This window comes from Mobula hypostoma, chromosome 9 (genome assembly GCF_963921235.1).
Source record: "Mobula hypostoma chromosome 9, sMobHyp1.1, whole genome shotgun sequence".
NCBI classification, from domain to species: Eukaryota; Metazoa; Chordata; class Chondrichthyes; order Myliobatiformes; family Myliobatidae; genus Mobula; species Mobula hypostoma.
Window position 1 is genome coordinate 13,497,029 of NC_086105.1, and position 9,383 is coordinate 13,506,411.

The window sequence follows — 9,383 nt, forward strand, 5'->3', positions numbered from 1 at the left end:
ATATCAATAAGATGGAAAAAGTACAGAGAGAATTTATTTTGCTGTTGGGAGTTGACATTCTGTGTTCTGGGGAAAAGTTGAATAGGTAAGGATTTTACTCCCTGGTGTGTAGGAGAATGAGAGGAGAGTTTATAGAGAGATACAAATTGTGAGTGGTGTAGATAGGGTTAATGCAGGCAGGCTCTTACTATTGTGAGACTAAAACTAGAAGTCATAATTAAGGGTAAAACGTGAAATATTTAAGCGGAACCTGAGGTGGATCTTCTTCACTGCCAGAGGAAGTGGCGGATGTGGGTTCGATTTCAGCATTAAGAGAAGTTTGGATAAGCACATTGAAAGGAGAGGAATGAAGGGCTATGGTCCAGGTGTGGTCCAATAGGACTAGGCAGAATAACAGTGAGGCATAGACTAGATGGGCTGAAGGGCCTGTTTCTGTGCTATAGATGTCTCTGCTCCAAAGCACAAGAGTCTTGTAAATATTCAATGATTGCTATTACTAAAAGGTCTGAGTAGTCTACTAAAATAGTTAAACTAAATAAGTTGTGCAAAAATAGAAACTAAAAAGTAATGAGGTAGGGTTCATGGGTTCAATGTCCATTCAGAAATCTGATGGCGGAGGAAAAGAAGTTGTTCCTGAATTGCTGAGTGTATGCCTTCAGGCTCCTGTACCTCAACCCTGATTGTAGCAATGAGAACAAGGCATGGCCTGGGTGATGGGATCAACCCTCTGCAGCTTACTTCAATCCTGTGCGGTAGGCCCAACCCCTATACCAGACAGTGATGCAGCCAATTAGAATGCTGTCCATGGTACATCTGTAGAAATTTGCAAGTGCCCTTAGGTGAAATGCCAAATCTCCTCAAACTCTTAATGAATATAGCTGCTGTTGTGCCTTCTTTGTAGCTGCATCGATATGTTGAGTCCGGGATAGATCCAAAGAGATGTTGACACTCAGGAACTTGAAATTGCTCACTCCTTCCACTTCTGACTCCTCTGTGAGGAATGGTGTGTGTTCCCTCATTTTACCCATCCTGAAGTTCACTATGTGTCTTTGGTCTTATAGAGCATAGAGGGCAGTGGGCTAAGCACTCATCCCTGAAGTACACCAGTGTTGATTGTCAGCGAGGTGGAGATGTTATTTCCAATTTGCACAGACTGTGGTCTTCCATTTAGGAAGACAAAGATCCAGTTGCAGAGGGAGATACAGAGGCCCAGTTTCTGGAGCTTTTCAATTAGAACTGTAGGAATGATTGTGTTAAATGCTGAGCTGTAGTCATTAAACAGCATCCTGACATAAGTATTTGTCTTGTCCAGGTGACCTATGGCCGCATTAAGAGCTGCAGACCTACTGTGGCAGTAGGCAAGTTGCAGAGGGTCCAGATCCTTCCTGAGACAGGAGTTAATTCTAGCCATGACCAACCTCTCAAAGCACTTCAGCACCGTAGATGGGAGCACTACTGGATGATAGTCATTAAGATAACTCACTCTGCTCTTCTTGGGCACTGGTAGAATTGTTGCCCTTCTGAAGCAGGTGGGAACTTCTGACTATTGCAATGAGAGACTGAACATGTCTTTGAATCAGTTAGTTAGCGCAGGTCTTCAGAGCCCTAATAGATCCTCCATCAGGGCCTGTCACCTTGCGAGGGTTCGCCCTCCTGAAGGACAGCCTGATTTTGGCCTCCAGGACCGAGATCATAGGGTCACCAGGTGCTGCAGGATCCTCGTAGCTCTAGTTTTATTCGCCCTTTCAAGGCATGCATAAAGGTCGTTGAGCTCATCACTGCCATTCATGATGTTAGGTTTTGCTTTGTAGGAAGTAACGGCCTGCTAACGCTGCCAGAGTTGACATGCATCTGATTTTGCCTCTAACCTCGCTCAGAATTGTCCCTTTGCTCTTGAGGACCCTTCCACAAATTGTACCTGGTTTCCTTGTACAGACCTGGGTTGCCAGACTTGAATGCTACTGATCTAGCCATCAGCAGACTACAAACCTCCTGGTTCATCTACGGCTATGTGCAGTACGTTCTCGTAGGCACACACTCATCCGCAGAGGTTTTAGTGAAGTCAGTGACAGCTATGATGTACTCATTGGGACTCAAAGATGAATCCCTGAGTACTGTTCTGTCCATTCACTCCTCACTGTAGTGCCAGTGTAAGTGCAAGTATTTCGTGTTGTGACTGGAGTGGGTTATCTATCCCCAGTGAATAACAAAGAGAAGGTGAATGACTGAAACACTAACTTTTTTTCCCCTCATCACAATCGCTGCTTCAGCTGCAACCAATGATTTTGGTTTTAATTTCAGTTTGCAGCATCCACACTACCTTGTATGACAAATAGTTTGCTTAATTGGAATACGAACATATTTCTTCAAATGGATATTTTGCTTTACTTTCAGATATCATTTGCAATTCAAGACACTTTGCCTAAAATGCCCCCACAGTCAAGAATAACATGTCATACAGCCTGGGCTAATGTACGATGCTCATCACTTAGCCATCAGCTTAACAATGTCTTTACAGATCTGTTCACGGGCATTCATTTGAAATCCTTATTAGAAAGTAAGCTCATGTTTTTTTTTATATTAAAATATGTGATTGTTGTAGAGGCGCATCATTTGGTTTTCAATAATTGCCCGGGCATCACCCTCTCATTGCTCAAACATTTGTGTGGAATGTCTTTAATACAACGCAGTAATTCTTTTCCTAACAATTTTATCAAATCTAATTTTAATTTGTTTTTCTGCAACCATCATAATATTGTGAATAAGTGAATGAAGTGACTTTCATGAACAAAATGGCAGATTTCTATATCACCTAAAGTAGCCTATAAACTTAAATGTATTGTTAACCCCATAGTTATCAAAATATTATGCATATAATTATGTGCATTTTTATGTAGAGAAATGTTGTAAATATCTGTAATGAATTGTCCTTTAATTACCTGATTTTCAAGAAAAATACCAAATCTGTATTTACAGTATAACAATTTAACTGTAAATGGGAAATGTAATGGTTGCACCATTTTGTAGTTGTAACTGGGGACTTTATTACAATTAAGTGAGGAATTTTATACCTTTGAAATATAAGACCATAAGACAAAGGAGCAGAAGTCGGCTATTCGGCCCATCAAGTCTGCTGGGCCATTTTATCATGAGCTGATCCATTCTCCCATTTAGTCCCACTCCCCCGCCTTCTCACCATAACCTTTGATGCCCTGCCTACTCAGATATCTATCAATCTCTGCCTTAAATACACCCAATGACTTGGCCTCCACTGCCGCCCGTGGCAACAAATTCCATAGATTCACCACCCTCTGACTAAAAAAATTTCTTCGCACTTCTGTTCTGAATGGGCGCCCTTCAATCCTTAAGTCATGCCCCCTCGTACTAGACTCCCCCATCATGGGAAACAACTTTGCCACATCCACTCTGTCCATGCCTTTCAACATTCGAAATGTTTCTATGAGGTCTTCCCTCTTTCTTCTAAACTCCAAGGAATACAATCCAAGAGCGGACAAACGTTCCTCATATGTTAACCCTCTCATTTCTGGAATCATTCTAGTGAATCTTCTCTGTACCCTCTCCAACGTCAACACATCCTTTCTTAAATAAGGAGAGCAAAACTGCCCACAGTACTCCAAGTGAGGTCTCACCAGCGCCTTATAGAGCCTGAACATCACATCCCTGCTCCTATACTCTATTCCTCTAGAAATGAATGCCAACATTGCATTCGCCTTCTTCACCACCAACTCAACCTGGAGTTTAACCTTAAGGGTATCCTGTACCAGGACTCCCAAGTCCCGTTGCATCTCAGAACTTTGTATGCTTTTCCCATTTAAATAATAGTCTGCCCATTTATTTCTTCTGCCAAAGTGCATAACCATACTCTTTCCAGTATTGTATTTCGTTATATTTATAGTACATATATATTTATATATATATATGTTTATTTTGTTTACAATAAAAGCTCATTTTTAACTGTTTTTTTTTCTATTCTCTACTGATTGAGAGTTACTCAGTTTTTTTTTCACTGTGCTTCTTTGACTTAGGTTTTACTGGAGGGTCGCCCCAGAAAATGAGCAGTTTGGCTCAACATCAAACAATGCGGCAACTTATTCTACAATTTAAGTTGTTCTTAGGAGAACTGCAGAAAGCTGGCATCATACCTCAGAATTGTAAAGTTGACTGTGGCCTGATTTCCAAGAAAAATACCAGATCTGTGTGTAGAAGGGTCTCTTTCAGCTTTAACTCTTTTACTTTGGAAACACTTAAGAAGGGTTGCCTTAATAGCTTATTTTTGACAATTTCAATAAGCATTCAGATATACTTTCCACATTTGTACAGTTGATTACTGTGCAAGGTAAAACTGAGAAGGTTCATTAAACATCATGCATTTCCAGTGAGGATTTGAGTTTTCAGGGACTGTGGATCAAGGAAGCAGGACAGTGATACAGTGTTCTATTACAGTGAGAATGCAGGTCTCCTCAAGGACAATTATCCAGCAGATTCTTTTTTTACATTAATTTGTTCTTACTTGGATTTAGAATTTCATATTTAATTCTGGTAATCTTTGCAAATTGATTTCAGAAAGAGTGCAGGAATGTTTCAGATTTATCATTGTCCTTACACAGTATGCAGTATCATTGTAAACACTGCAATGTAAAATTTAATTTTGATGCCTTGCGATAAGGCTTCACGGTCAGGTACCCCATGGGTTCTCATCTGACAGCATGGATTATATTGGCATATGGATTCAATGATGGGAACTGTACTTCCCAATTCAAATTCATGCAATTTCTCTTCCCCTGACTGGGAAGTGGTACAAAAATAGCTCATACCTTTGTTATTTTGTACGTGAAGCTGATATGAGAACATAAGACGTGTTGCTGACATTTGACTGCACTGACATCAGGACGCATAGAGCCCCTGAAGGAAATCACATCTTCCCATTGTTAAAACTGTCACTGTCTTCAAATCCTTTCATGGCTTCAGTCTTCCTATCCCCATCATTAATATCAGCAATCTCCTTATAATTCGGCATTCTTCTCGTGTATCCTTCAATTCCTTTCTTCCAGCAAATCAAGGCAGGGACTCCAGCTAACTTGCTTCTAGCAACATTATAGAGTCATGCAGCAAACCAGCATGGATACAGACCCTTCAAACCAACGAGTCCGTACTAACCAAGATCCCCACCCAGCTAGTCCCAAGTCCCTGTGTTCAGTCCATATCCCTTGAAGTCCTGTCCCACCATGTACCTCTCCAAGTGCATCTAAAATAGTACTATTATACCTGTCTCATGCAGTTCCTCTGACAGCTACTTCCATACACTCGCCACCATTTGCCTGAAGAATTTACCCCTCAGGACCCTTTTAAATCTTCGGCACTCATACTAAATCTATGCCGCCTTAGTTTTGGTCTCCCCTATCCTGGACTGACTGCTACCATTCACCTTATCTGTGCCTCTCATTATCTGCAAGATTTCTATAAGGTCACCCCTCATTCTCCTAATAAAGACCTAATTTTTATTATTTCTATAACTCAGACACTCTAGTCCTGGCAACAACCTCGTAAGCTTTTTCTACACTTTTTTTTCACTTAAAGGGTTCAAAGGTTCAAAGATACAATTTACTGTCAGAGAAATGTATACAATATACATCCTGAAATGCTTTTTCTTTGCAAACATCCACGAAAACGGAGAAGTGCCCTAAGAATGAACAACAGTTAAACGTAAGGACCCCAAAGTCCCCCTCCCCAACTCCCCCATAAGTGGCAGCGAGCAAGAATCCCCGTCCACCCACGAGCGAGAAAGCAGCGAGCATCAGTACCACCACCAAGCACTCGAGCGTGAGCAAAGACACAGACTTGCAGTTACCCCAAAGACTTCGCGCTTCACCCGGCATTCGACATACTGCAGGTTCTCTCTCTCTAACAAGGGAGGAAGAGATGTCTCCATTTTCCTAGTGAGTGGAGAGACATAACAAACAACTCGCTGGTTTATGATGTTAAAAGTCCGTTACATCACTTTTTTTTAGCTCTATGTCAAGTCAAGTCACTCTTATTGTCATTTCAACCATAACTGCTGGTACAGTACACAGTAAAAATGAAACAACGATTCTCCAGGACCCTGGTACTACATGAAACAACACAAAACTACACTAGACTATGTGAAACAACACAAAACTACATTAGACTTCAGACCTACACGGGACTACATAAAGTGCACAAAAGAGTGCAAGACAGTACAATAATTAATAAAGAAGACAATAGGCCCAGTAAAGGACAAATTACAATATAATAATAAATGGTGTAAATCTACATTTACATTAAATGTACCCAAAGATCACAAAGATCCTGGGTCTTTGGGCCCACAGCAGTAGATTTCCCGACTCCCCCGACAACACATGGGTCTCCTGCCATGTCACTGACCCTCAATCCACCTGTCTCCGGAGCCCTGAGATCTTAGGCTTCCAAATAGGAGCCGGAGTCTCAGGCCAAATCCTTGGCATGCCAAACAACGGCCAGTCCTGGAATTACCAGGATGTTGCCTGGTTTAGAGAGTACGGATTATGATCAGAGATTAAGGGAGCTAGAGCTGTACTCTTTGGGGAGAAGGAGGATGAGAGGAGACATGATAGAGGTGTACAAGATAATAAGAGGAATAGATAGAGTGGATAGCCAGCGCCTCTTCCCCAGGGCACCACTTTTCTCTTTTCCCGCAAAGAACCGAAGTCAGCATGTAACTCCAGGTCAGGGTCTTTAAAAGAACCCAGAAAGGGAAAAATAAAGATATTAAAGATGGAGGTAGAGCTTCCGAAGATGCAAGCAAAGGAGTCGCTGTTTAGCGCCATCTTAACTTCACTCCGCCTCCTTCAAAATCTTTAACCATAGAACATAGAACAGTACAGCACAGTACAGGCCCTTCGGCCCACAATGTTGTGCCGACCCTCAAACCCTGCCTCCCATATAACCCCCCACCTCAAGTTCCTCCATATACCTGTCTAGTAGTCTCTTAAACTTCACCAGTGTATCTGCCTCCACCACTGACTCAGGCAGTGCATTCCGTGCACCAACCACTCTCTGAGTAAAAAACCTTCCTCTAATATCCCCCTTGAACTTCCCACCCCTTACCTTAAAGCCATGTCCTCTTGTATTGAGCAATGGTGCCCTGGAGAAGAGGCACTGGATATCCACTCTATCTATTCCTCTTATTATCTTGTACACCTCTATCATGTCTCCTCTCATCCTCCTTCTCTCCAAAGAGTAAAGCCCTAGCTCCGTTAATCTCTGATCATAATGCATACTCTCTAAACCAAGATTCAAAGTTTCAAGATTCAAAACACTTTATTGTCGTTCTAACCATACATCAGCTCTGCAGGGCAGAATGAGACAGTGTTTCTCAGGAGCAGTGCAATTATAGCGTAACAAACGCAACAATAATAAACATAACAATAAATAGTAAAACACAACAGCCACATGTCAGTTAAAATCAGTTATAAGTGTCCAGTGCAAGTTAAAAGTGTCCAAAGCAGAGTCAGGTGGAGCAGCTATTTAGCAGTCTGACTGCCTGTGGGAGGAAGCTGTTTAGTAGCCTTGTGGTTTTAATTTTGATGCTCCTGTAACGTTTGCCTGATGACAGAAGAACAAACAGTTCATGGAGAGGGTGTGAGGGGTCTTTAATGATATACCGTGTCTTCTGGAGGCATCAACTCTGAAAGGGGTCTTGGACAGAAGGTAGGGAGACCCAATAACCTTCTCTGCTCCCCTAACCACCCTCTGCAAGGCTTTTTTGTCGACAGCACTGCAGCTGGAGTACCAGGTTGTGATGCTAAAGGTCAGCACACTCTCAACCACACCTCTGTAGAATGTAGTTAAGATGTTAGTGGGAAGTGATGCTTGTTTAAGCTTCCTCAGAAAGTGCAATCTCTGCTGGGCCCGTTTCACAATCCCAGTGGTGTTCCTGGACCAGGTGAGATTGTCCGAGATCTGCACCCCATGGAACTTGACATTTTCCACTCTCTCCACTGTGGAGCCGCTGATGCTGAGGGGTGTGTCCTCAGGCTGAGACCGTCTGAAATCGACGATCATCTCCTTGGTTTTGGTGACATGAAGCATCAAGTTGTTATCCCTGCACCAGCTCTCTAGGTGTTTGACCTCCTCCCTGTATATAGTTTCATCATTTTTGCTGATGAGCCCCACCACTGTGGTATCAGCAGCAAATTTAACGATCAGGTTCTCCTTGAATCGGGCTGCACAGTCATGTGTTAGCAGTGTAAACAGCAATGGGCTAAGCACACAGCCTTGTGGGGATCCAGTGCTCAGTGTGATGGAGTCAGAGATGTTCCTGCCAACACGGACTGACTGTGGTCTCTCTGTCAGGAAATCCAGAATCCAGCCACACATGGCAGTGCTAAGGCCAAGCAGCGACAGTTTCTCCACTAGTCTCTGTGGGATGATGGTATTGAACGCTGAACTGAAATCAATGTACAGGATTCTGGCATAAGTGTCTTTGTTGTCCAAGTGAGAGAGAACTGTGTGCAGTGTGGTGGATATTGCATCCTCCGTAGAGCGATTTGGACGATAAGCAAACTGTAGAGGATCCAGTGATGAGGGGAGGCTGGCTGTGATATGAGGCTTGACAAGCCGTTCAAAACATTTCATCGCTATGGGGGTCAGGGCAACAGGATGGTAATCATTCAGACAGGCTACAACCGATTTCTTTGCTACAGGGATGATTGTGGAGGTTTTGAAGCATCTGGGGGCAATGGCTTGACTAAGGGATTGTCCAGGCAGCATCCTGGTAGATCTCCTCTGTACCCTTTCCAATGCTTCCACGTCCTTCCTATAGTGAGGTGACCAGAACTGGACACAGTACTCCAAGTGTGGCCTAACCAGAGTTTTATAGAGCTGCATCATTACCTCACGACTCTTAAACTCTATCCCTCGACTTATGACAGCTAACACCCCATAAGCTCTCTTAACTACCCTATCTACCTGTGAGGCAACTTTCAGGGATCTGTGGACATGTACCCCCAGATCCCTCTGCTCCTCCACACTACCAAGTATCCTGCCATTTACTTTATACTCTGCCTTGGAGTTTGTCCTTCCAAAGTGTACCACCTCACACTTCTCCGGGTTGAACTCCATCTGCCACTTCTCAGCCCACTTCTGCATCCTATCAATGTCTCTCTGCAATCTTCGACAATCCTCTACACTATCTACAACACCACCAACCTTTGTGTCATCTGCAAACCCTTCAACCCCCACATACAGGTCATTAATAAAAATCACAAAAAGTAGAGGTCCCAGAACAGATCCTTGTGGGACACCACTAGTCACAACCCTCCAATCCGAATGTACTCCCTCCACCACGATCCTCTGCCTTCTGC